Source organism: Calliphora vicina, chromosome 5, assembly GCF_958450345.1.
Source record: "Calliphora vicina chromosome 5, idCalVici1.1, whole genome shotgun sequence".
Taxonomy (NCBI): Eukaryota; Metazoa; Arthropoda; class Insecta; order Diptera; family Calliphoridae; genus Calliphora; species Calliphora vicina.
The window spans coordinates 46,799,582-46,816,826 of NC_088784.1; positions in this window are offsets into that span (position 1 = coordinate 46,799,582).

The following is a 17,245-nucleotide window of genomic DNA, read 5'->3' on the forward strand; positions in this document are numbered from 1 at the left end:
AAGTCAATATGTGTATGTTTGTATAGTAAGGCAATTAATGAACAACAAATTTGCGGACTAAATCTAGAAAATCCATGTTTTTCACATGAACAGAAACTAATTTTAGATAGACTAAATATATTGTAAATCTTTACGGTACGGGTAGCGAAGCACACCGGGTTTTAGCTAGTCTTATATATAAATAGGCCACACGTTTTTTTGTGGTATACTTTTAAGTATGTTATTGTCCACCGATATTGATGAAACATATATGGTTAAAAAGGTTATTTTCTCTAGATGTGCACAATATAATTTTTTTTAATAAAAATCTTTTCATAAAAGTGGTAAAAAGCGTTTTAAATTTGCTTGAAAAACAACAACAACATGTTTATACACGTGTATTTGTACACAAACGTGAAAAATATTTTTGTGTATACTCAAAAGTAACTGTATATTTTCGTTATTAGAGGTCGAATTTTGACCACCAGGTCTTATATATAAATAGGCCACACGTTTTTTGTGGTACACTTTTAAGTATGTTTTTGTCCACCAATATTGATGAAACATATATGGTTTAAAAGGTTTTTTTCTCTAGATGTGCACAATATAAAAAAAATATTTAAAAATTCTTTCCATAAAAGTGGTAAAAAGTGTTTTAAAAGTGGTCGAATTTCGGCCACCAGGCGATCCTAGTATCACTAAATACAACTAGTATTAAAATACTAAAATATTTTTTTTTTTCAATTATTTTAAATTTTACCAGGCTAGTAAGAGGAATAATTATATATCCCAGGAAAAATTTATTAGTAGTACACCCGCACCTGGTATATATATTACTGGAAATAATACAATATACATACATATATTTTTGGAACAAATTAAAATTCCTATAACACTTTGCATTTTCTCTATTGCCGGGTATCGGAGAAAATATAAAGCAAAATGAAAATGTTATTATTAAACAGTGAGAAAAATATTTTTGAAGATGATTTCTGGATATACCGAATGATTTTAATATTGTTTTATTTTTCAACCGTATTAATATGCAGCATTTAATATTGAATATTTCCTCTGATAAATGTCTCTAAATTTCGGTATACCGAAATTATATATTGAAAACAATTCCGTTTTATAAAATAGTAAAAAATAGACATTGCTATATAAAAGCAATACATGCTAATTAAAAAATGTTTCATTAAAGTCGGCACAGCCGAACAAATATTTAAGCAGGTAAAAACTCGGCATTAAGCCGATAAGCCGCCGCCGCCGACCATTTTTACCCCTTCAGCCACCGCCGAAAAAAATAAGACGGCTTGCTTCTCTGACACACAACACAAAAAAATTAACAGATGACATGGATGACATGGAAAATAATTTCAAGTCATTTAAATCATGTATGAGGCATTTGTTGTATGAGATGATTTCAATTCATTTGTAGTATTTATTGTGTGCAATAAGAAAAAAGAGACTATAAAAATACAACTGAAATTTATCTTTATATTATATTGTAGGTCAAAATAAAAATACGAAAGTACATCAATGGATTTTTCAATGTTGTTTTGGAAAATTTTACAATATTTAGTAATATTACCTGTTATATTATTAAAGGAATACGTGGAATATAAGCCATTAAAAGGAATACGTGGAATATAAGCCATAAAATGCCAATAATTTTCATGGAATTAAAAATGTAATGTTTTTCACATATTTTAAATATTACCCGACTTAGGTACAACAGCTGGTATAAGAGGGGACTAACGGGGCATTTAATAATTACATTGTTAAATAAAATAATGTATATAATGTGTACATTAGACCCCCTAATATAAAGAATTTTTCAAAGAGGTTTTTTTTGCTGAAATTAGGGGTCGCTTTTTACATTTTTCTTTATATCTATGACATTTACAGTTTGACATTCAAGTATGATATATCAATGGTTTTGTCTCGATGTCTCGATGTTTTGCTCTAAGGGCCATTGGCCTCAAGTATCCCATTGTAGTATTTATCCACCAGATCTTTGTTCCTACCACCCTAATGTACCACCCTAATGTCAGAAAATTGAAGCTCGCAAGAAATCATTAAACTTTTGCTAACAAAGCTTAAAGATGAATATTTCCAAATTATTAGATTCAAAGGTGTTCATTCACAAAATCATGACGATTATGAATTTTTATAGTACAATGCACAGTGGTTTAGAAACTTTTTTTTTGGAAATAATTCGGTATCTCGGGAACTATTGGAGATATTATTACAAAATTTCACATGGTTAGAGCTGAGGTGTTTTTGAGTTGAATTACATTTGTTCAGCTTCCTAGGGGTAATAGGGGTAATACGGTCTCAAAATTTTTAAAAAAATCCCGAAAAATTCATTTATGATCCGAATGAGCTGAAATTTAAAATATAACTAGTCCTTGAGAAGATCTACAAAAAATACGCTTACATGTGTAGGTTATCTCCTTCAGTTGAAGAGATATTTAGGTTTATTTATTTTTTTTTATTTTTAATTTTGCTCGCTTTCTTTTTGGTTTTTAGATATGGCGGCCCTACGGAGGGTCGAATTTTTTTTTCAAAATATCAGCTATATTGGCAATAAAATTCTAAATAAAATAAAAAAAACTTGGTAACAGTTATCTCGTCGTAAAAAGTTACACGCATCCAAAGTTGGAACATGTAAAATGGGCCTAATTTTTTACGATTTTTCCTAAAAAAGTCCCTATATTTTTTCTTTTGTAGAAACAAATTTTCTTTGGGACTATATACAATTTTTATATGTTCCGGAAAGAAAAGTTAATGCAAAAGCATGTAAAGTAAAATTGGGCTCACTTAAGCGGACACAGTATCCCCCAGACCTATCCAAACTTGGACAATTTTAAAAAAAAATATTTAGGTTTCACTAAAAAATTCTAAAAAGGCAAAGCACCGATCCTCGAAAAAGTTCCGTATTTGTATAACCCTATATGTTGTTTAAATACTTAGAAAGTTGTTTTACTATCACACGGTAAATAGCGTCACAGTAGGCACTTTTCTAAAAAAAACTCAGTTTTTGGAACTCCACGTTTTAGGAAAATAAAAAATGTCAAAAATTATAATGTCATTAATTTAAGGACATTTGGATCTAAATTAGTTCCCAATTTTGTTATGATATCTTTAACCGTTAAATTTTATATTTTTCTTCATGGAAAATCACCATATTATAATTTTTTTAGTTTTTAAGGTAAATGACGTTCAAAAAATTAATTAAATTCTTTAATTTTATTAAAATATGAATCTACAAGTCCTAAGGTTTTTACCAATATCAAATACTTATATAACAAGTAAGAGTGCTATCTATATTCGGCTGTGCCGAATCTTATATACCCTTCACCAAATTATACTTCAAAATTTTAAATATTTTTAGGTAAACAAAATTTATTTTTTTTCCAGTTGTTTTTTGAATTTTTTGGAAAAAAAAATTTTTCGATTGTTATTTAATTTTTTTTTTATAAAATTTAAAAAATTTTTTTTTTAATTTAAAAAATTTTTTTTTTTAAATTTAAAATTTTTTTTTTTGTTTTTTCAATTTAAAAAAAAAAAAAAAAAAATCGGGTTCAAAATTTTTTTCCCGATTTTGACCCATTGTAGGTCCAACTTACTATGGTCTTATATACGTCGTTGCAAATGTCTTTGAAATATCTATCATTAGATATCCATATTGTCTATATTAATGCCTTAGTAATCCAGATATAGGTAAAAAATCGAGGTTGTCTTGGTTTTTTCATCATATCTCAGCCATTTGTGGACCGATTTTGCTGATTTTAAATAGCAAAATTCTCGAAAGCATGTCTGACAGAATTATTGAAGATTAGGATCCCGAAGATATCTGGGGTCTTCAGAAAACTGATTTCAACAGACAGACAGACGGACAGACAGACAGACAGACAGACAGACAGACAGACAGACAGACAGACAGACAGACACACAGACAGACACACAGACAGACAGACACACAGACAGACAGACAGACAGACAGACAGACAGACAGACAGACAGACAGACAGACAGACAGACAGACAGACAGACAGACAGACAGACAGACAGACAGACAGACAGACAGACAGACGGACATGGCTTAATCGACTCCGCTATCTATAAGGATCCAGAATATATATACTTTATAGGGTCGGAAATGAAAAATGTAGAAATTACAAACGGAATGACAAACTTATATATACCCTTCTCACGAAGGGTATAAAAAGCATATATCTACTACTCAGAAGCTCCACAAACCTTGCCGCCTTTGAAAAATTTTAACGTTTTTTCATATATTGCATGCAAAATGTGTATACTTACATATTAAATGTAACTAATGAGTTCAAACGTATACTGACCTTAAAGAAAAGTTGGTATAATGCATTTTTCGCAGTAAAAACAAATAATATTTATTTTCGTGTAGGTTAATCTTCATTTAGATATATATTATTTGAACATTTTTATCCTTATATTGTAGGCAATAATATGGGTCCTACCATAAATTAGCAGTAATTGGCCCGGTTTGAATTCTATGTAATGGTTTGTATACGATATTAATTAGAGACACAATTTTTTTATTTTTAAATAAGTTTTTTTTTATTTTATTTCAACAATATATTCATTTACATCGAATAGATCTAGTACTTCTTTGAGCTCTTCGTTTTCATATGATAAATTTCTGTCCCTGCTCCATTTCTTTCTAATTGAAGATAGTACAGGATCAGAAGACAACATAAGATAATTTATGAGATCTTCGTTTTGCGACTGCCTGGAACACTTTCTTGTATTAAAAACCAGTATGTGTTTAAAATCGGAATTTCTCGCTTCCTGTGCCTCTTCAGTTAGTTCACCTAGTGGTAGAAGATTCGATTCTATAATCTCACGACCATGTCGAAGAACTTTGTGCACAGTAGGAGTAAGTTCTCTCCATTCATACAAGGAACGTAAAAGGTTAAAGGTTTCTTTGGCATAGGATTCAAATTTATCTCCATTTATATTATTTTTACTGTTTATTGCCGACAGTATAACATGACATCTTCGAAGAAGTTCCTCATTAATTCCATTTATTGTCGATGTTATTTCGTAATTTTGGAAAAACCTTCTTGTCGTATTCCCATCATTTGTACTGCCGTATCCAATAAGTGGTTTGTCTATATTTACGCCAGTTATCTCTTTAAACTCTTCTTGAATTCTCCGTTTTTCGTTTGCTCTCATTTCCATGAGTTCTTTGTTATTTCTAACCATCTTCATTTGGTTTCCAGGTATGCTTCTGTATTTTAGATCATATGCAATGTGAAGCATGTGTTCTAAAAAGCGTATCCGTGCATGTAGGGGAGATATTCCGAATTGAAGTACATCTTTGTTAATTGATGTCGTACTTGGGGTATCGTCAGAAAATTCAGATTTTTTCATTCCGCATAAAAAGCATTTCCACGCGGAATCTGTTTCCGTTATTGCATTACATACTTTTCCATCGATCATCGTTAGTTGAAGCTCGAACTGTATGTTAATATAGTAACCATGGATTTCAATACAAAGGGGATGCAAATTTTCTATTGAGCGATTAATGCTATCAACCCAGTCTTTTGTAACTGACTTATTTTCTTTGAGATATTGAAATCTGATTGGTCTACAGAAAGCTTTAGATCCAGGGGTTTTGTTTCTCCATACATAGTTGATACTATTGGCTGATGTCGAGGCAACAATTGAATCATTCCTTAGGCGCAGTGGAACCAGTGATGCCATAAAGACACTTTTGTAGTCAGAAGTAGTATGTGTTCCAGATACTTGTTTGTATTCCGGCAATGTTGATAAGCCATCACATCCCCATTTGCATATTAGTGTTAAATTGGATTTATTAAGTTCCTTCGTTTGGTTTCTCGAAAATGTTGCAAGAAGTCTTATAGCTGTATTTTCCAGGATTGCAGGCAATTCAACTATTGCTCCATCATTAGTTACTTCAATTGGCGATGGTATAATAGTCTTCTTCGTATCCCATAATGCATTATATCCTGGTAGAATCGAACATGTTGCAAGAAGTCTTATAGCTGTATTTTCCAGGATTGCAGGCAATTCAACTATTGCTCCATCATTAGTTACTTCAATTGGCGATGGTATAATAGTCTTCTTCGTATCCCATAATGCATTATATCCTGGTAGAATCGAACATCCCTTATCAGATAATGCCTTCCTTAGTTTAATGTATTTATTTTTACTGAGTCCTAGTTCCAGCATATAGCAATAGGGCAATAGCTTCATCTTCAGAAAATTCTGACTCTGGAGAAGGTGTTGGAATACTTTTAACTATTCGCTTTAGACGTTTCGGTGATGCATCAGGAAGAATGTCTACTATTTGTGTTGCTTATGCAGGCTCTCAAGGTTTTCGAAGTCTCCCACAAAACGCAGCAAAGTACTTTATGTTGCAATGTTAAAGCCATGACGGTTAAAAAATAATGATGAATATTTTAAAAAATATTAATTTATATATTAAAAAATATTCACATAGGTAGAATAAATAATAATATTTTCTTCTATATTTATAATTCATTCATATGTTAAATCTACAGGTAAAACAGAAAATCCATATAACTAAATAGGGAATTGTAGGGGCATAATGTGTAGCCTACCTAACACCTAAAAGTGCCCACTGTGACACCCCATACCTGTAGTTTATGTAATAAATGCAACCTTTATTCTACCTAATAAACTAATTTATTGTAGGTAAAAAATAGGTTCCATTACTACTCACTGTAAATTTTAGAAATTATGATAGGTACATTTAAAAATAATAAAAATCGTATTGTTACAAAATTGTACTTGAATTCAAATATAACAATTTTAACGGCTGATTTAAAAGTAGCATAATGCTTTCAAGTAACAGTGCTGTAAAACTGTAACATATCTGTGGGCATTGTTAAATAAAAGCTTTCAGTTGATTTGATTGTAAGTTGGCAACGCTGTATTCGAGTTCGAATAATCAGTTAAAGAACATTGTAGAAAGTACACCACAGATGGCGTATGATCTAGAATATTCGAACTTTGACAGTTAAAGAGCTTTCTAGATGGTAATGCAGTGTTATAAATAGTGGCAGAGGTTGCAGTCGTGAGTGAGTTGATCAGAGACGCTTTTCGAAGAAACATCATCTAAGTGCCTTAAAGTGTGTTGTGTTTGTTTTTCAAGTAAATTCGTGTACATTATAAATTGTGTCTGTAATTCTGAGAATTTATAAACCTGTATAAAAAAATTGAGTGGCTATTTAATTCTGTGGTTGTTGTACATTTTAAATAAATAAAGAGTTGTTACAATTTTTAAACTACTAAACGGCTTTTATTTGCAATCAAAAGTATCCGTTTTATTTAAAGGAAATAAAGCAGCGTTTTGAAAAGGTTAAAACGTAACAGTATTCAATAAATTTTATAACTCTGCAAAAACAATTTACATAGAATACACACTGGCCCAAATACTATATTATGGTCCACAATATAAGGATAAAAATGTTCAAATAATATATATCTAAATGAAGATTAACCTACACGAAAATAAATATTATTTGTTTTTACTGCGAAAAATGCATTATACCAACTTTTCTTTAAGGTCAGTATACGTTTGAATTCATTAGTTACATTTAATATGTAAGTATACACATTTTGCATGTAATATATGAAAAAACGTTAAAATTTTTCAAAGGCGGCAAGGTTTGTGGAGCTTCTGAGTAGTAGATATATGCTTTTTATATAAGTATTTGATATTGGTAAAAACCTTAGGACTTGTAGATTCATATTTTAATAAAATTAAAGAATTTAATTAATTTTTTGAACGTCATTTACCTTAAAAACTAAAAAAATTATAATATGGTGATTTTCCATGAAGAAAAATATAAAATTTAACGGTTAAAGATATCATAACAAAATTGGTAACTAATTTAGATCCAAATGTCCTTAAATTAATGACATTATAATTTTTGACATTTTTTATTTTCAAATACCGAAATTCCTAAAACGGGGAAAATGTGTTCCAAAAACTGAGTTTTTTTTAGAAAAGTGCCTACTGTGACGCTATTTACCGTGTGATAGTAAAACAACTTTCTAAGTATTTAAACAACATATAGGGTTATACAAATACGGAACTTTTTCGAGGATCGGTGCTTTGCCTTTTTAGAATTTTTTACTGAAACCTAAATATTTTTTTTTAAAATTGTCCAAGTTTGGATAGGTCTGGGGGATACTGTGTCCGCTTAAGTAAGCCCAATTTTACTTTACATGCTTTTGCATTAACTTTTCTTTCCGGAACATATAAAAATTGTATATAGTCCCAAAGAAAATTTGTTTCTACAAAAGAAAAAATATAGGGACTTTTTTAGGAAAAATCGTAAAAAATTAGGCCCATTTTACATGTTCCAACTTTGGATGCGTGTAACTTTTTACACGGACGAGATAACTGTTACCAAGTTTTTTTTATTTTATTTAGAATTTAATTGCCAATATAGCTGATATTTTGAAAAAAAAATTCGACCCTCCGTAGGGCCGCCATATCTAAAAAACAAAAAAAATCGAGCAAAATTAAAAAAAAAAAATAAACCTAAATATCTCTTCAACTGAAAGAGATAACCTACACATGTAAGCGTATTTTTTGTAGATCTTCTCAAGGACTATTTATATTTTAAATTTCAGCTCATTCGGATCATACATTTTTGGGGATTTTTTTTAAAATTTTGAGACCCGAGGTGACCAACTTTGAGGGGGCACAAACTGGGCCGTATTACCCCTAGGAAGCTGAACAAATGTAATTCAACTCAAAAACACCTCAGCTCTAACCATGTGAAATTTTGTAATAATATCTCAAATAGTTCCCGAGATACCGAATTATTTCCAAAAAAAAAAGTTTCTAAACCACTGTGCAATGTCTGCAAAACACACTCATTGTAAAGCTGTCATTGTTACCAACTCATATTTATTGAATAAGCTACAGCAGTACGTATTCGGCCTACTAGAGGTTTCTGGAATAATTCGCACCGGTACATCTTGGAATTGAAGATTCATCAATTCACCTTTATTTCTAGATAGTGCAGTTTCCATATGTCTTTTTAAATGTTCATTCGATAAACTCCAAATAAATAATAACAATAAGCGGTATATTATGCCGAGATATAAACGAAAAACAGTAAAAAAAAACTTTTCATTTTTTTTTTTTTTTTTTGGAAAAAAAGGGAGTTCTAAATTGTTTACTTTTTTAATTTCATCAGTTTTTAATTCCCGGGAATCTCGACTAAAAATTCCGGGAATCGGGTAGTGAAAAATTGGCAAAATTCCCGGGAAATTTGTACCGGGAATTCCCGAGTTAAAAACCCTAATTCTACATGCCCGAATATCGCAAAGTGATGTTCAGCAAAGTTGTTAATCTCAACTCTTGCTACAATATAGTTAATAAAGGAAAACGGTATTTTTGGTTTTCCTTGAGTGGGGCTCTAGAAAATCAATTCTTCACCTTTTTGGTAAGTTATCTAACAAAACTCAATTCAAATCCTCTTCAAATGACATTGATTTTATCTCAGATGAGAAGCTCTAACAAAATGAAAATATTTCGATTGCTAAAAGGCGATTAATAAAAAGCCGAATAACAATAACAAGACCAAATTATAATGTAGATTTGCAAAAGAAATTTTTTTTTATTTTATTTATTGTATCTTCACAAAATAATGTGAACTGTCAATAATTTGTTCAAATCTTAAATCTAAATATTAATTTTTTTACGTCCCACCACAGTTGGACCAAAAATTATGTTTAATTTATAGATCCTATCATCAGCGCAGGTCTGTTGGATTCCTTCTTCTTAGTCGGATGTAGCCATTACTTCTCACTAATGTTCGTGCAAGTGGGTTAGGGTAAACTTCTAACTTTTTCAAATATGACTCCGCTTGTTTTTTTTTATTTCATTTTCACCAGGGAGACACCTAGGTCCTTATGAATGTTAATATTTCTCACATACCAAGGCGCTGCTGTTATCATTCTTAATATTTTATTTTGGAATCTCTGAATTTTTTCAATATTAGAAGGCCGTGCCACATAATTGAATTCCATAGCACCATATGGGTTTTATTATTGAGCTGTACAGCAACAGTTTGCTTTATCCTGGTAAGACGTCAGTCTAGATGCAGACCTTGATATTTAACTTCAGTTTGTTTGTTTGTTTCTCTACGCAATGTTAATGTAAGATGTATACATTTTTGCTCGTTTACTTTTATTCTCCATTGTTTCAACCACCTTTCTATGTCGAGTATATGGTCTTGTAAAAGTACAGATGCTTCTTGGCTTCATGAATGGCTAGTATAGCTGAGTCATCAGGAAAAGTTGATATGTGGGTTCGACTGTTTGTAGGCATATCACAAGTATATAGCAAATATAGGAAGGGACCAAGTATACTTCCTTGGGATACGCCTGCTTCAATAGGCTGTGGTGAACTTATGAAGTCTGCCTCTTTAAGAACGAACTTTCGATGACTTAAATAACTTTCTAGAAGCTTGTGTGTGTTCACTGGTAAATATTGTTTTATTTTTATCGATAATCCTTCATGCCATACTTTGTGGAAGGCTTGCGAAACGTCGATGAAGAGTGCAGAACAATATTTTTTTTCTTCAAATGTCTTTGATATGATTTCTACCAACCTGTGAGTTTGTTCTATGGTGTTATGTTTTTTTCGAAATCCGAATTGATGAGTTGGAATATAATCAAAATGATTCACTATCGGCTTTAACTTGTGCATTAACAGTTTTTCGAATAGCTTTGATATATCTGACAATATTCAAATGGGTCTATATGATTCTACTTTAGTGTGATCTTTTACCGACTTAGGTATCATTGTAACTAAAGGAACCTTCCATTCTGGTGATAATATTCAATGCGTAATATAGCATTAAAAATAAATTGGATTATTCTTAAAGCAATTTGGGGTAGCTCGAGGAGCATCTTGTTACTGATTTTATCAATACCAGGTGATTTTTTGGAGTTTAAATCAACAATAGCCTTGTCAATCTCTGAAATCTGAAAACGAAATGGTTCAGCTGCAGTAATATGGGGTAAAGTAGGTGGTAACTCTATTATGTCGTTTGACTCGGTTGGGGAAAATACGTTATTCAGATGACTAACAAACAGGTTTCCTTTTTCAGTATCGTTTCTCGCCCAGCCTCCACTAGAATTACGTAGAGGAGGTCGGCTCATAACAGGTCTTTTTAATTTTTTTGTAGCTCGCCATAAAGAGTATTTTGAGTACTGAGTGGCATCTAAATTCTCCAGATTTTTATTAATTGAGTCAGTTTTGCGTTTGTGAAGAAGCATACTGAGGCGTTTGCGACATTTTCTAAGCTCCGTTTTAAGTTGAGGGGATCTGCAGAGTTGCCACTCTCGACGAACTCTTCTTTTTTCAGCTAGTAACTGTTCAATGTCTGCAGAATAGAGCCTATTGTATCTTATTTGTTGGGTTATTATTCGTGTTCAACAGCAAGTTTTAAGTTTTGTTCAAAATGTTTGAGTGAGATATCGATATCTTCTGGTGTTCTTAGCGATATATTTTCTGTACTGTGTGTGCTAAAATATTATAATATATTTCTCGGGGGTTCAATAGAGTAACGAAGGTTGGTGAGTGATCCGAGGATAATTCTAATGAAGATTTAACCTGCATTAGTTCCATTGGTAAATTTTTTATAACTGCAAAATTAATGACATCGGGTATTTTGCTTGGGTCAGTAGGCCAGTATGTTGGTTCTCCGCTCGACAGCACATTCAAATTCAATTTACAAATTGTATTAAACAAAGCGCAACATTTCGGGGTTTCAAGTCTTGATCCCTTAGCATTATAATCGCCAGCTGCCAGGAATCGGGGTCCTAGTGATTCGTAAAAATGTTCATATTTGTTGTCAGTAATCGAAAACCTTGGAGGTGAATATATCGACGAAATTAATAGGTTTCTGTGGCAATCATCCATAAAGATTGTCGTAGCTGGAAGATAGTCTTCACAAATATCACACATTGAATGGTGTTTGATACGGGTTTTAATTAAAATTTCAGAGCCTCCACATGCTCTTTCTCTTGGATCATTTGTGCCATAAAAAACATATACATTTATCTTAAATAAACTTCTAGACGTCAAATGGGTTTCCGAAACTAACATTATATCAACTTCATGACTTTTAAGAAAATACTCGAGTTCGTTTTTATGTTGGCGAATGCCGTTAGCGTTCCAAAAACATATTCTTAGGCAGTTCATGGTCTGTTAAGCACAGCCTGCAATAACATTGATTGCATCTTAAACATTTCTTGCATCATGATACTCATTGATTTTATAAAGTTATTTAGTCTGGTAAAATTGAAAATTGGCGTTTGCTCTCTTACCTCTGGGTTCATATTTTGGTTTTGTGGTTGACGGACTTGCGTCTGAGTTTGGTTGTTTCTTAGTACATTTGCATATGTTTCTTTGTTGTCATATGTCTGTTGCAACGGGGGGTAGTTAAAATTGATGTTATTTAATGGCTGACCGGGGAAAAATCTTCGGTTTATGACTTTGTGATTTTTTAACAATTGAGTAGACAGGACAAGCCCTGTAGTTCGCTGTGTGGTTACCTCCGCAATTGCTGCATTTTTTCATTTTAGGATCATCCTTGAACTTGTTACATTGGGATGTGTTATGCAACTCTCCACAAATAACACATACGGGTGGCAATTTGTATACCGTGAAATAGCTCCCAAATGAAATAAATCCCAATGAAATAATTCCCATCAAAAATAAAATAATTCCCAAACATGAAAAATGAAATAAATACCAAAGGATAAAATGAAATTACTCCCAATAATTTTAAAAATATTACTCCCAAAATAGCGAAATAACTCCCAATGAAATAAATCCCAATCCGAAGAATGCACGGCCAAAGGCCGGCAATGCAAATAACTTTTCTGAGCAAAGCCAGTTTTTGATACACCCCAGAAGAGAAAACTTTAGCGCCCGGTTAAAGGCCGGCAATACAAAAAACTTTTCTGAGTGAAGCCAGTTTTTGATATTTATGGGTTATGCTTTTGGAAAGTAGAACCTGACAAAAATGAAATAACTCCCAATACAGTGAAATAACTCCTAATTCCCAAAATCAAATGAAATAAAATCCAACAAAAATTTAATTTGGAGTTTCATTGGGAGTTATTGCATTATGAAATAACTCCCAACAAAAAATTATGAAATAACTCCCTATGCGTTAGGAGTTGTTTCATAAAGAAATAAGTCCTAAGTTGTATGAAAAATTTGTTGGATGTTATTTCACGGTACCGGCAAATTGCAATATGCCTTGGTATGTCCATATTCTTGGCAATTCATACATTGGACGGAGCCAAATCGTCTAAGCTTTGCTTTATTTCGAGTGATTCAACATTACAGTTTAATAGATAGATTTAATAGATTTTGCCATATCAAGGAATATAAACAGAAACTATATTACTGCAGAAATATCATATGAACTATCTTCTGATCATTCTCCCGTTATACTACACTATTACGGCCAACATCAATCGTCTCTTACGGAAGCTTCATTATTCAAGACTGATTGGTTGAAATATAGAAAATAAATCAGCAGCCACATCCACACTGAATGTAACATACAGTGTGAGGAAGATATCAATGATTGTATCAGAGACTTCAAGTCTCTAATCTTTTCGGCCTTGGATCACTCTAAGTGCCAAATTCCTCCTATTCCCAAAATGTGTATTTCTAATGCAGAAATTAATAGACTCCTCCTCGAAAAGAGGAGATGTAGAAGAGATTGGCAACACAACAGATCCCCTGCTGCTAAGCAGAGGCTGTCCATTGCAAGCAAGAAATTAAAAGGAGCCTCCATTGTCCATTGCAAGCAAGAAATTAAAAGGAGCCTCCATTGTCCATTGCAAGCAAGAAATTAAAAGGAGCCTTTCAGTCTGAAGAGGATCGCAGAAATAGATACTATATTGAAAGTTTAACCAGTACTAAACACACAAACTTCTTCCTTTGGAAGGCAGCTAGGAATATTAAGCCGCCGGTAGAGGGTCAAAGTCCGATAAGAAAATCTGATGGTTCCTGGGCACGTAGTGCAAAGGATAAAGCCGTAGTTTTCGCTGAACACTTAAGTAATGTGTTCCAACCAAACCCCCAATCAAATAAATCTCCCAAATTATGATACCCAAGCCAGGAAAGGATTTGACATTGGCATCATCCTACAGACCTATTAGCTTATTGCCTTGCTTGTCTAAACTATTTGAGAGAATAATCCAAGGAAAAATTTTAACATTCTTAAATAGTCAAAACATTATCCCAGATCATCAATTCGGATTCCGTAAATATCACGGAACAATTGAGCAAGTTAACCGCCTAACTGGAGAGATACGAAAATCTTTCGAACTAAAAAAGTACTGTTCGGCAATATTTCTAGATGTTGCCCAGGCTTTTGACAAGGTATGGCATAAAGGTCTAATACACAAGATTAAATGCCTACTGCCTTCTAGTACTCACAAAATACTAGAGTCTTACCTATCGGATCGCTTATTTAGGATAAAATGCGGCGATTATGTGACAAGCGACTATACGATCAATGCTGGTGTACCTCAGGGAAGTGTTCTAGGACCAACCCTGTACTTATTATACACCTCAGACTTGCCCGAGTCCGAAGAATTAACCATTTCCACCTTTGCAGATGACACTGCAATTCTTAGTTCTCATGTGGACTTAAATGTAGCATCTAGAAACCTTGATAACTATCTCAGGCACGTGGAGACGTGGTTAAAAAATTGGAGAATACAAGTGAACGAAATCAAAAGCAAGCACATAATGTTTTCACTTAGGAGAGGAAATTGTCCACCAGTGACACTAAACAGTGTGAACATCCCACATTCTGACCACGTTACATACCTTGGCATTCATTTAGATAGACGTCTTACTTGGCGTCGGCACATAGAAGCCAAGCGGCTCCACATGAAACTAAAAGCTTCTAATTTACACTGGCTAATCCACCACCAATCGAAATTAAGCCTTAACTGCAAAGTCATCCTGTATAAGACTTAAAACCAATTTGGACATACGGAATCCAATTATGGGGAACAGCAAGCAATACCAGTATAGATCTTATACAGAGGGCACAATCCAAAATTCTAAGATCCATGATGGGAGCTCCATGGTACATAAGAAACGAGAACATCCACAGAGACTTAGATGTACCCTTGGTCAAAGATTTTTTTTTTTTTTAACGCTTTATTGATTTATTGAATCTGTCTATTTTGACCTTACAATAAGTATTTAAATCTTATAACTAAAATTAAAACTATTTGCTCTTCAGCAAGAGAGCCATAATGGTAAACTGTCACTCATCTTAGCGGGGTGGTAGATCTGCTCTACGGAGCCTGGATCGGGTTTGGGTCTGCACAAGTTGTCTTGCAAGCGTATTGGGATGGTTTCGCAGCTTCACAATATATTTCTCACGGACTTTCTTGAACTCTTCCTTTACCAATGTCACTTCTAGGTCTCTGTGGATGTTTTCATTTCTTATGTACCATGGTGCTCCCGTCATGGTCCTAAGAATTTTAGATTGGGCCCTCTGTATAAGATCAATACTGGTGTTGCTAGCCTAACCCCATAATTGAATTCCATATGTCCAAATTGGTTTTAAAACGGTCTTATACAGGATGACTTTATATTCAAGGCTTAATTTTGATTGGTCACTGATTAACCAATGAAAGCTAGAGGCTTTTAACTTCATGTGAAGTCTCTTGGTTTCTATGTGTCGGCGCCAAGTAAGTCGTTTATCCAGATGAATACCAAGGTAGGTGACATAATCAGACTGCGGTATATTAACGTTGTTGAGTGTGACAGGTGGGCAATTTCCTCTTCTTAGAGCGAACGTAACATGTTTACTTTTCAGCTCATTTACCTTTATTCGCCAGTTTTTCAACCATGACTCCACACGTACGAGGTAATTCTGCAGTTGACTAGATGCCATGAGTGGGTTTTCGTTTGAGCTAATAATGGCGGTATCATCAGCAAATGTTGAAATTGTTAGTTTATCGCACGTAGGGAGGTCGGAGGTGTAAATCAAATACAGCGTAGGTGCTAGCACACTTCCCTGTGGAACGCCAGCTCCAATCTTGTATTCTCTCGTCACATAATCATTGTACTTAACTCTGAAAAGTCTATTCGATAAATAAGACTCCAGCAATTTATGAGTACATAGTGGTAGTAAACATTTGATTTTATGTACTAGACCCTTATGCCATACCTTGTCAAAAGCCTGAGCAACGTTTAAAAAGACGGCAGAACAATATTTATTTAATTCAAAAGATTTTCTAATCTCTCCAGTTAAACGATTGACCTGTTCAATCGTGCCATGATGTTCACGGAAACCAAATTGGTGTACTGGGATAATGTTTCCATCATTCAAAAAAGGTATTATCTTTTCCTGGAATATTTTCTCGAATATCTTCGACAAACAAGGGAGTAGGCTAATAGGTCTATAAGAAGATGGCAGGGTTAAATCTTTACCCGGTTTAGGTATCATTATTATTTGAGAAATTTTCCAATTTTTTGGATAAATTCCTAGTTTCAAGATCGCATTAAACAATATAGATAGCACAATTATTGCCACATTTGGTAGGTTCTTAATCATTGATGGCGTTATTAAATCATATCCCGGTGATTTTTTCAAGTCTAATTTATTTTTAATTACTCTATTAACATCCTCAGGACTAATATCGAATTGGGCTGCATTAGCCATTGTTGAAGCTGGCAGTTCTTCTAGTTCAAACTCATTTGCCGTGGAGTTGGGTTGAAATACTTTACTTAAATGTTCAGCAAATACTGAGGCTTTTTCTATAGCACTTCGTGCCCAGGTTCCGTCAGCTTTTCTTAAAGCGCTTTGTGCCTCTACCGGTGGCTTAATGTTCCTCGTTGCCTTCCAAAGAGAGAAATTTGTGTATTTTGTACTCGTCAAACTTTTAATATAATTTTCGTTTATGCGATCCTCTTCTAAATGAAGGGCACTTTTCAGTTTACGTACTGCTGCGGACAGCCTCTGCTTTGCAGCAGGTGATCTATTATGTTGCCATTCTCTTCTGAGTCTTCTCTTTTCGAGAAGAAGTCTTTCAATATCCGAACTTGAAATAGGCGTATTAGTTTTTGGAGGGATCTGGCACCTAGAGTGTTCCAGAGCCGAAACAATCAATGACGTCAAGTCATTGACGGTCCTATCTATGTCTTCCTCAC